Source organism: Thamnophis elegans, chromosome 11 (genome assembly GCF_009769535.1).
Source record: "Thamnophis elegans isolate rThaEle1 chromosome 11, rThaEle1.pri, whole genome shotgun sequence".
Classification (NCBI taxonomy): domain Eukaryota; kingdom Metazoa; phylum Chordata; class Lepidosauria; order Squamata; family Colubridae; genus Thamnophis; species Thamnophis elegans.
Genome location: NC_045551.1, coordinates 43,419,028 through 43,429,767, shown reverse-complemented (window position 1 = coordinate 43,429,767; position 10,740 = coordinate 43,419,028).

Sequence of the window (10,740 nt, the reverse complement as noted above, 5' to 3'; positions counted from 1 at the left end):
TACCTTTCCAGGTCTGTTGCGGTGTGCTTCGCTTCTCCCCCCCTGCCACCGCTCACTAAAGGGATGGCAGGGAAGGGAACCTGGCAGGCTGCCTTTACCATTGGGGCAAGGTGGGCGGTATTGGTCTGCAAGGCGCGCCTCTTACCTTTCCAGGTCCGTTGTGTTCCTCACCCTTTCACCCATTGAATCCCCTTGTTAAAAAAACCTCGCAAGTTGAACTCATGAGGTTTTTTTACAAGGGGATTCAATGGGCGAAAGGGCGAGGAACGCAACGGATCTGGAAAGGTAAGAGGCGCGCCTTGCTTCTCCCTCCCCCACCTGCCACCACTCGCTAAAGGGACGGCGGGGAAGGGAACCAGGCAAGCTGCCTTTACCAATGAGGCAAGATGGGTGGTATTGGGCCGCGAGGTGCACCTCTTATCTTTCCAGCTCCGTCACGTTCCTCGCCATTGTGTTCAGGGAATCCCCTAGTAAGAAAAAACCCTTCTCGCGACTTCAAGAAGTTTGAACTCGCGAGAAGGGCACTTCCCTGAGCACAATGACGAGGAACGCGACTGAGCTGGAAAGGTAAAAGACACACCTCGCTTCTCACCTGCCCCAGAAAATAATAAGCCCTCCCCTATAATAAGACCAAGCCATATTTTGTGGGGGGAAACAAAATAGGACCCTGTCTTATTTTTGGGGTATGTGGCGCAGCCTAACTTCCTTCGTATCTTGCCATGCCATTTATATTAAACATCATTTTGTGCATTTTGCAGTGCAAAGAAGCTTTAGTGGAAAAAAGAGAGTTGGTCATTTTTATCTTGCTACAAATGGATATTAAACAAATGAAATGGAAGTGAGATGTCAAACAAGGGATGTAAATAAATTGAAGAAAAGCAAAGATTAGACTTAAAGTTTAGATCAGATTTAAAATTCATTTTCTGTGTAGTTAAATTAAAGCTAAATTATGAAGTCTGCTGTGTCAGTCTTGTTCATCTCCCTTCAGTTGCCCAATATAAAGGAAATTCCACACACAGTTTTTGTAGACAAAAATGTGCACAATCTATTTTCTGAAACAATGAGCGTTAACATCATTGCTAAAAAGATCATTTATCTGGAGATTTATTTAATAAAAAATATTTAAGAAAAATTACTCAGGCTTGGAGAAATATAATGCTAAACATTTCAAGTTAGGGAAGGCAGAAATTGTCTTTGATAGGAAAAATTGCAGCTGTAAAAATGCAAATCTTAAATGTTTGATCTAAAAAATCCCAATAAAAATGGAGGAAAACGCACTAAATGACTGGTAGCAAAAAACAAAAAAGTATACACTACCTAACAACATACCCAGGATAAAATTTAAAAACAAAATGTAAGACTTGAAAGAATAAATAGACTAGTAGCAGCAAATTGTAAGTTGTATTACCAGGCTAGTGGTATCACTTAGATAACATTTGATTATAACATTTTGTGGCTGGATTGCTTGTGAGGAAGGAGTAGGGATTTTAAAAGGGTTGCACAAAGATTCCTGATGGAAGCAGAAAAAAAATAAGATCAATAAGTCTTTTAAAATATGAGACAAATGGAAACATAATCTGTTCTATCTATAATCTGTTGTGCTTGAGCGAAGAGTTATACTAAAAGATCCTTTAAGGTCCATTCCATCTCTGTTATTCTGTTATCTATTGCCCCTTGCCTTGGTAACAGATATTTTTTATAGAGAATATACAAAGAAATATCTCTGAATCATATAATTGCAGTCTTATTACTAATGCAATCTTTCATTGTCTTCCCTTATGAATATTCAGAATCATTTGATTGGCTTTACTATCTACAGATAAGTAGCACCTCACAGTCCACTAGTGTCCAAAAAGAATTATGAAAATAAGATAAAATGCTAAGAGGGCTAAGTTTCAAAATGTATTTACATTTAATTAAGACAATTTATTAGAGCTTAACTATAAATTCCAGGGAAGTTTGATTCACAAAGTGAACAAGTTAAAGAGTGATTAAATGAATGCAGAATTTAAAGAGAACAATCAATATGCAATGATAAGAATATATCAACGGAATAAAAATATTTGGTCAGTATCCTCTGAGAAAATTGGTATCTCCCCCCCCCCCCCTTCTATTCAATCATGTCTGATTCTCAGAAACTGCTTTGATAAGTCTCTTTTTGGCAAGGTTGTTTGGAAGTGGTTTGGATTATTTTTCCTGTGTTATGTTATGTTGTAAAGTCCAACAGTTGTGATTTATAATAGAATGAAATAAATGTTCCATTCCAGCTGTCAGATTTTTGTTACTATTGCTAAACTTTATATTCACATAAGGTATACTGATTTGGGTTTGTACATGTAACAGCTGCAAGAATTATGAGAAGAATGAGAAAGCAAATTGTAGGACTATGTTCCACTGTCTTAGTTTAACTCTGTCTATTGTAGTAAAAAAAATAAACCAATCAGCCTGGTAGGTCTATTTCAGAAGAAAAAAGTTTATTAAAATACATAAACATTTGTGAGCTATAGCTAAATTGATGGTTGAATTGGAATGAAACAGTGTCGATATTAATTTTATGTATAAAAAATAAAGCTGATATAGAATTTGCAACAATGTGGAAACTATGTTTGAATTATAATTCTTAGAAATAGGTTCAGACCACATCCAAACTTTAGGTTTTCTTTTACATAATATTATAAGTGTATGGTGATCTAAATGTATTGAACATAGATCAGGCAATACTTAACTGCAATTTTTAATTTTGGTTTATAATTTGAGCTGTATAATGGTTAACTACTACAAAATAAATGCTGCCTTTTTTACTATTAATATAAGAAATATACAATTCAAAAAGAAACTACTGTGGTAATATAACATTTCCAATTTAAATGAGATATTCCAACATGCAAATTAGATTAATGCTGTTTTGAATTTTAGCTAACTGTAATACTTGTAAATCTTCTAATGTATTTTATGTTCTTTTTATTCTTTTATTGCTTTCCTTTATTGTACTTGCAAAATTATTAAATGAGGAAAAGATAGTAGCTATGATAATGCAGTGATATTCCTCCTTTTTTATTCTACAGAGTGACATAGAAAAGTGGTTTTAGTTATTGAACTAAATAACTATTCAGTTATATATCGGCTGTGTTGTGTACCACAAGCAAATAATGGGATGAAGAATCATCAGCCTGGTTTTGCTTAACTTTAGTGAACAATAGTGGGGTGTAAATTGGATGTAAATTTGGAATACTGTACAGCTTGACTTCCTGCTTCATGACTACAATGAAGTTTTAAAACATGCAATAGACAGAAACTGATAATCTCACAAGATAGGAAGTGTTAACTTTTAGTTTATTTTCGTCCCTATGATCACTAAATGTGATATTTTGATCTGGAGCATTACATAATAAATTTTGTGTGGCATTTCAGCTTATTTGATATGACAAAACCAGAATTGCCTCTGAGAAAAAGAACAAAGGGCTAGCAAATTTCTCTGTTCATGTTTCTCCTCTAAGCCCAGATTGGTGTATGTTAAATTTGGAAGAGAAATGGAGGCGTGTTATAGTCCATTTTTACCAGCCTTTATACAGTAACTTCTATCCAACATGAATCTTGAGGGTGATGGAATTAACACAGCTCGTGTACAACAGGTAGGGAAAAGTACAAGTATCTTGTTTATCCCAGTACTATAACTGCCCTATTGTCTCGGATACTGCTTAATGCAACCATCTCATCCTATCCATTTCCTTGATTCTAACTATTTTTTTTTCATTTACTCCTACCTTCTCCAACTTGGTGCCATGGGGATGAGAGTTCCCAGAAACTTCAGCCATTGTTGTTAGTTGTGAAGTTGTGTCCGGCCCATCGTGACCCCATGGACAATGTTCCTCCAGGCCTTCCTGTCCTCTACCATCCTCTGGAGTCTATTTATGCCTATTGCTTCGGTGTCCCCATCCAGCCATCTCATTCTTTGTTGTCCCCTTCTTCTTTTGCCCTCAATCTTTCCCAGCATTAGGCTCTTCTCCTGTGAGTCCTTCCTTCTCATTAGGCGGCCAAAGTACGTGAGTTTCATCTTCAGGATCTGGCCTTCTAAAGAGCAGCCAGGGTCAATCTCTAGGACTGACCAGTTGGGTCATCTTGCAGTCCAAGGGACTCGCAGGAGTCTTCTCCAGCACCATAGTTCAAAGGCCTCAAAATGTCATATTGTTTGGTAGTTCTAAAAGATGGCACGAGGCTGAGAAAGGTGTTTCCAATCAATTTAAAACTTGGCAGTTTAAATCCTCCTTGTATATTGGTATCATCTCAACTCTTGAGAAAAATGATATCTGGACTGTGAGGATGCTTTAATTTCAGTTTCTCAGCACCTGCCTTGCAAGTTCTAAAATAAGAAAAGAATCGTATTTCTGCAAAGATTGTCACCCAGTATGGTGTATCTGGCTGTGGGATATGAGGCATTAAAACACCATTCTGTAAAACTAGATGTCAACTCAAAATTAAGCCCTACTGAGTTGGTTTCATCAACTTGGGATACACAGTAGGACTGCAGACTGATTTTGCTAATTTGAGGCCAGCGTCTGACTGGCTTGCTTGTCATCACTGTCCCCTCTGTTTTACGTAAGTGTACTTTGTGTCGGCTTTCTTCTCCCAATGAAATTCAAGGGCAGCTGTTATTCTCTTATAGGAGATGACAGAATGCACTTCAAACTGATCTGTTGTTTCTTTCTAGTGCTTCATTAGATAGTTAATGCTTTGAGGGTGAGAATTAACAGCTTATTCATCCCGCCTCATTTTGCCTCTACTTTTTCTGAATATAAATAACAACAAAAGGTAGGTAGGTTCGAATAGATTGCATGCGTACATTTTCAGATTCTGGAAAGAATTTTTAAAGTTACTCTGAAGTATGCTTAGTAATGCAATTGTTGCTAGAATACTGTAGTCAAAACAGCAAAAAATCCAACAGCTGGACAACTAGCTCTTTTTTAAGGCTTTGCAGGCCCTTCTAGATTACAGATCATCAGATCATATGGAGAAGCAAAACATTTTGTGAAATACCAATGAAGGGGAATTTATTTACAACTGTGGTATGAGCAGTGTAGAAAATTACTTTAATAATTTCCCCTCTGCCACTGCAACTATTACAATGAACAAGATTTAAATGTTTATTTTGTAAACATGCTTATCACAAATTTATCACAAATCTGTTGTGTTTTATATAGGTGCAACTTGCTTGTTGGTTTCATAGCTTCAGCCTTGCTTTGCTACCTTAAATCAATGAATGCATGCATTGCTTCTGCAAATCTAGAACTTACTATATAAGAATAAGCTTTTGCAAGCAGCTCAAACCACTTACGATGATATGGCAGAAAATGCTCTCGAAGCGTGTTAAACCTGAGAAAGGTTCTCTGTAATTGTTGCTTAAGCTTTTTGTTGGCATGCAGTTGTGTTTTTAGAAGCATTTGGCAAACATGCTGTACTTCCTGCTATTTCTTTGCTGTGTTAAAGGGATAACTGGAAACAGAGGACCATTAAGATGGTCCTCCCAGAGCTTCATAGAATGAAAGAAATACTTGAATTGTTTGGGGAATTTTTTCAGAAGGCAAAGCTGATAATTCTGTCAAAATCTTAGCCTGTACAGGGCGGGGCATAACCTTTTCCTAGGGGGTCACAGCAAGATCGACAGCAGTTTACAACTTCCGCGACACCTCATTTTAAAGCCCATAAAAAACTGAATTGAATGAGCTATTAAATGTTAAATTTGCTTTAAGAATGGCTGGAAAATTCGATTCGGAAGAACAAAGGATCATTGACAGAATAAAATGCATTGCCTTTCGAGAGGCTCGCGATGCTGGAGCGACGTTTATCAATCGAAAATGGATTGCAAACAAATTGAAACGTCATCCGGATTGGGTTACTGATAATTGGAACAAAACAGCCCAAGAATGTTTCACAAAATTTGGAGAAGGGCGTCCTCTGCAACTGTCCCAAGACAGCAAAGCCATCATTGCAACTGGCAGTCGCAAACAACGAAAAGGAAACCGAAAAGTGGCCCAAGAAATCCTTCAAATTCGTGGAAAACGAGTTGATCAAAGGACAATCGGCCGATATCGAGAACGAGAAGGTTTGAAGCCATTCCACGTCATTTGCAAACCATTGAAAACTCAAACACATGTTCAAGATCGGCTTTGGTTGTGCGATTGGTTGTCTGAATGGACCGAGGAAGATTTTCTTCATTTGGCGCCATCTGACGAATTCTTCGTTTATGCCATTCGAAAACCGGATTTCCAGAACGATCGAATTTGGGCTAAAGACGTCGACGACATCGCCAAACATGAACGATATCGACAAATCGTTCGCAATCCGACTTGCATCGGGATTTTCGTCATTTTCACAGCCAAGAAACTGCATTGGGTTTTGAAGGATAAAGGGGAATCCTGGGATGGCAGTTATTTCCGTGAGAAAATTTTATTGGAGAATGTCATTCCATTTCTCAGTGATCCAGACAATGTCTTGGTGGTTGGTGAGGCTGTCTTTCTTCATGACAAAGCTCCTTGCATGCGTGCAAATGCGACTCAGCAATTGTTAAAAGAAAACAATGTCGAATTTTGGGGCAATGACGTCTGGCCGGGAAATTCGCCAGATCTCAATCCGGCAGAGAACATTGGGGCCATAATTAAGGATGAAGTGGAAGCTCTGATGATTCAGGAGCAAGGTCAAAATCGATATTCGGTTGAAACTTTGAGAATGAATTTGGAAACTGTGTTGAAAAATCTGGAAAATCGAACGGAACTGTTTGAAGATTTGTTGTGTTCTTATCCACCTCGTTTGAATGCTGTTCGAAGGGCTAATGGTGGTCATACTGACTATTAAATCGTGTCAATAAACTCAGTTTTTGATGGGCTTTCGAATGGTGTATGAATTATTTGTGTTGTTATTACAAGTGTTGCTGTGACCCCCTAGGAAAAGGTTATGCCCCGCCCTGTACTTCAGAAGGTAAGACAAAATGAATGAAGTTGCCTCCAAATGCCCTTTTTGGCTTCTCATATCCTAATTTCCCTGCTTTTCTGAGGAGCTCCAAGCAATGAAATGGATCAAGGGACAGCTGGAATGTAAATGGTGTAACACCAATTTTGAGGCCAGCTGGACAAACAACAATGTATAACCATGTCTATTTCATAAGAATAAAAAAAAGATTTGCTTTAGATCCTGCAAATACACAGCAAGCAGAGCTTTCTGGAATAGTTAAGGACATATTGTCATTTGTTGTGGATGATCTTGTGGTGGAACTTGTGCCTTACCTATCTATCAATCTCCCTCCCTTGTCTCCATCCAACCATCCTTAACATTTATCAGCTGCCCAATTCTAATGGACTCTTGTATCTTTTTCTTGATAGAATACCTAGTGATGGAGTCAATGCATTATCTGATCCAGTTATGTAGGACAGAGTTCCCCAATGTTCCCAAGTTTGCGAACTGGCAGGCAGGGGGGATGGTTTGCACAAAACAGCTCCATTTCCACAAACGGCATGCATGCACCTGTCGCTCACACAGATGACGTACATGGGCTTGCTGTTGCTTGCAAAAGTGATGTGCATGTGTGCATGCTCACTGATCATTTCCATAGCTCAGTTGCAAATACCTCATGGTCCACTAGTGGACTGCAGCCCACAGATTGGTGGGCTGATATAGGATCCCTTTCAATTTATGAGGCTGAAGAACATAGACAAGATACTGGTAGCTAGATAGCCTACGGTCTGTTCAACTGAGCCTTACCCATCTTGGCTTATTCAATGCAGATAGTGTCTGTGTGACTAGTGGATCCAAGGAGTATAAATGTTTTATGTAATAAGTGCTACTGTTAGTCTTACAAAAGTTAGTAATTCATCCACATCTTTTAAAAAAACCTTTACAGTATTCAGAAATGTATAAGAATTACTGCCCAGTTACAAATTTAATCCCTTTTGAGCACTTGGAAAATATTCTTGGCTATATTCCACAAAGAAATAAAGTAAAATAAATTCACTTCTGTCTGGATTGAGAGATGGGTATATTCAGATTTCAGATTTCAGATTTAATTTATTTGTATGCCGCCCTTCTCCGGGAGGGACTCAGGGCGGCGAACAACTCAAAAGGGGAAAGGGGATACAAACACAATACATATAATTAAAATACACAAGAGTCATACGGCCATACAAGTCGAGAGGGGAGGGGAACTCATCAACCCCAGGCCTGCCGGCACAGCCAGGTTTTGACGGCTTTCCGGAAGGCCTGGAGAGGGGTGAGGGTCCGAATCTCCACGGGGAGTTCATTCCAAAGGGCCGGAGCTGCAACAGAGAAGGCCTTCCCCCGGGTAGTAGCCAGATGGCATTGGCTGGTGGACGGAACCCGGAGGAGGCCTGCCCTGTGCGATCTAATGGGTCTTTGGGAGGTAATTGGCAGAAGGCGGTCTCTCAAGTACCCAGGTCCAATACCATGAAGGGCTTTATAATTTACGACTAGCACTTTGAAGCGTATCTGGAGACCGATCGGTAACCAGTGCAGCTCGCGGAGGATAGGTGTAACTATACTGTACCGAGATGCACCCACAATCGCTCGCGTGGCTGCATTCTGGACGAGTTGTAGTCTCCGAATACTCTTCAAAGGCTGCCCCATGTAGAGCACATTGCAGTAGTCCAGTCTTGAGGTCACGAGGGCATGAGTGACTGTTGCGAGTGCCTCCCGGTTCAGGTAGGGGCGCAACTGGTGCACCAGGCGAACCTGGGCAAATGTCCCCCTGGTCACAGCCGACAGGTGATGTTCTAAGGTCAGCTGTGGGTCCAGGAGGACTCCCAAGTTGCGCGCCCTGTCTGAGGGGCGTAAATTTTCACCCCCCAGCCTGAGTGATGGAATACTGGCCAAATTCTTGGGAGGGAAACACAACAGCCACTCGGTCTTGTCTGGATTGAGTACAAGCTTGTTAACTCCCATCCAGACCCTGACAGCCTCCAGGCACTGGCACATCATGTCAACCGCTTCACTGAGTTGGCACGGGGTGGACAGATACAACTGAGTATCGTCCACATATTGATGAACGAATCACTCTTCATTGCCCTGATAATGACCTCAAATGGAAAAGAAATTGACCTTTTATGATTTTGCAGCATCTTTCAATAAATTTTATTATTAATCACCTAATACTAATTATCTGCGCAGTTATGCTACCAATATTATTATAAGGCATCTTATCTTGTTCTCTCTGGGAGCAGCCATTAGGAGTTGCCATCAATATGCTGGTGATACTGTCTGACATCTGATTCAATTTGGCAGTTCAAATCTCACCAGGCTCAAGGTTGACTCAGCCTTCTATCCTTCCGAGGTGGGTAAACTGAGGACTCAAATTGTTTGGAGCAATATGCTGACTCTGTAAACCACTTAGAGAAGGTTGTAAAGCAGTGTAAAGTGGTATATAAGTCTAAGTGCTATTGCTATTCAGTAGAATATATGTATGCTCCAAAGTGGTACCTAGAATTGGTTGGATGAGAACATAGAAATCAATATTGAATCTTGTCAGTGGATATATGTGAATGAATGAATCCTTGGTATGGGAATTTGGGAGTTTTCTTAACGGGGAGGCACTCTTAGCATAGGAAATATGCTTTAGGTGTTCCTAGAACTATCACTGTTACTAAAGGCCCACATGATCTCTAGGTTGAGAATGCCTATTTCTAGTTTCAGTTTTTTTTCAACCAGACATGGATAGCATAAGAACTGTTGTCTGTGCACCTGTAACTCTACGTTTAGATTACTAGAGTATCCTCTTTGTGGAACTACTCTTGTGTTGAGTGCAGAAGATGCAGCTGATGTAGACTCTGTTGGCCAACTTGTTGAGGGTCACTATCTACATATTTCATCTAGATTGAAGCAACATCAGTTCATATGAACAAAATAATTGGTTACCAATTAGATATTGGGTCAGGTTTGAAATTTTAATATTAAATACTTTATAAGACATATAAAGCCTTAGTCAACTTGAAATAAGGACACAAAGATCACCTTCCCTTATGTACGTTTGCATGATCACTAATAATCTGGGGAGATCTTATTGCCATGTCATTAAATGTGGATTATGTGTTACACATTTCTCAGCCACGGTGCCTACTAATTGAAATATTTCAGGAGCATCTACTATTACACTGCTCCTGCTATTGGAGAATCATCTTTTTACGCATATCCTTTCTAACTGAATACATTTTCTGTTGTTATTATTTTTATATTTTATTTTTTTCCTGCATTTCCTCCCATCCAATTTAATGTATATACTGTTTGTTAATTCTTTAAACACTCCAGTTTGAGACGGTTACTGGAATGAGAGGTTTCATCTTCGGAGCTTTTGGATTTGTGCTGGGGCCCATTTTTTAAAAACACTTTTTATTACAGGGATATTTTTAACAATTTAAAATTTTCATAATAATGTTGATAGTGCACTAAAGGGATATATTTCTGGATGATTATTGCAAAGTATTTGCCAATATATAACAAAACATTCATACAACCTGGAGATGTCAGTATTCACATGGGAACTAAATTAGCTAGTAAAACAAATATATCAGTCAAGAAGTTTCAATGAAGACTTTGAATATCGATCTATATTTATAAATAACTTGTGTCATTTATAATTTTCTAAAACCTAAGCAATTTGTATGCATTTTATTAAGTACTACATTCATGAATTCAGTTTTCTAAATATGACCTTTTCAACACTTTCCCAGATGATACACCTTT